This window comes from Hippocampus guttulatus, chromosome 17 (genome assembly GCF_054856545.1).
Source record: "Hippocampus guttulatus isolate MCC_2025c chromosome 17, RoL_Hgut_1.0, whole genome shotgun sequence".
In the NCBI taxonomy this organism is placed as follows: Eukaryota; Metazoa; Chordata; class Actinopteri; order Syngnathiformes; family Syngnathidae; genus Hippocampus; species Hippocampus guttulatus.
In genome coordinates this window covers 3,421,217-3,423,087 of record NC_141277.1, presented here as the reverse complement: position 1 = coordinate 3,423,087, position 1,871 = coordinate 3,421,217, and positions in this window count along the sequence as shown.

Below are 1,871 nucleotides of genomic sequence, written 5' to 3'. Positions count from 1 at the left end.
GTGTGTCGCTCCGGGATCTCAGAGCTACTCGCTGGGGGGAGGAGGAAGTGGGAGGAGGGCTGATTGAGGAGGGATGGAGCGCGGGGGTCCTCCAGCAGATCACGATTGTTGCTATTATCTTACTTTCACAGTTAAATTCCCGAGTTAAAACTCCACATTTTTTTTACTCGAACCATCCCAACTTCAAAATATTCAGCTCATTCAGGACATCTTGACACTTACAACGTCCCATAAATTCTCTAAATTGCAAAGTCTCAAAATAAAACACATTTTAAATTGCAGTACAGCCTCCTCCTTCCACACTTCTTGACGGACCAGCACCGCATGGGAACGCCTTATAGCATTTCATTGGTGTTTAAGTGCAACAGTATAATCGTGGTATTAAGAGGTGGATTAAGACCCCACTGAAGGCCCAGATACCAAATACACAGCCCACCGAGTTTTGCAGTATGGTGGTTATGCTTCTGAGGAGCATCGCTTGAAATTGTACAAATAAATTGTTGACTTCATTATCGTCTGCCGGTGTGGCAGATGGTATAAGATAAATTTCCAAAGCAGCTGACTTTGTCTTCACTCACTTGCTGACATGTGCTGCTAATAGGAAACAGGTGACCGAGGAATGTGCGCAGAAGTATCAGTGGCACACAGATGATTTGTTGCAACTTGAGATGGTCTGCTGCTTTTGAAAAGATATACACGTGGAGTAGTGTTCAAAAGTTTTGGTCCGCCGCATACTTTGTTGCTTGAACGACCTTTTTCCAAAGCTGACATATATGTCCATCCATCAATGTATTTAGCGCTTGTCCTCATAAAGGCAAGAGGTGGGGTACATCCTGGACTGGTTGCCAACCAATCAAAGGGGACCTATAGATAAACAACCATTCAAACACACATTCATACCGATGGACAATTTTAAAGAAGTTCACATGCATGTTTTTTAAATGAGACTGGAAGCAATATTGCATCATTGCCACTTTTTGTGCAAGGTGCGAGCTGTTTTGCATTTTTCAAAATCTCCAAATTGCAGTGGCTGAAATAATTCCTCCTGTGCACAATGGACAGAGCGTCATGCTGCAAGGTGTGGATTTCCAGTCTAAGGATACTATTTCTACGCCTGAGCTCTTCAGACTCACCAGTCGGGTATATTTAGCGACTCGAGCTGGTGGTATCCATGCTGCAAAGGCAGACTGTGCAATTATTCTCAACCCAGCAAGGGTCAGCATCGGCTGGTCCGGGATCAGTCTCAAAGGAACACTGTGTATTGACCAGGCTAAGATTATTAGACAAAAGTCACAGGTCGCGGCAGAGTGTCCTCTCACAATTAATGGTGCAAACAGCAAAAGTCAAGGATAAAAATACATGCCAGAGCATTTCCGTGATGATTAACCAACAATAAAGACCACATGGGAGATGAATTTTGCAGGTAGTGCTCCATATCAGGACCCATTTTGGCTCTTAAACTTTGGTTTGGTAACCCTTGCAAAACGTGTTTCCCACACTTCCTATACACTGAAGCAATAGTCATCATTGAATCATGTCACGACAATGTGCAACCAAGCGCTTCTCATCATTCTAACCACGCTGAGCCTGTTGTTGAGCTCCTCAAATATCATTATATCGCATATTTCCTGTTGAAGGGAAACAAGATATGTGTGACAAAGGAAATGTTTGTGTTCTCACCTGAGGCTCTTCCCTCTCACATATATCCTGCAAATCTGGCCTTCTTTTTCGATGGAAAAAACCATCAGGGCGTCATATGCTGAATTGGAGCAAATTACAAGGTTAAGAGTTCATCTTCCTGGAACAGTGTTGACAAGGTATCACCATCTCATAGCAAATGAATGAATGTAAAGCATTTCAAGTTGCAAGAA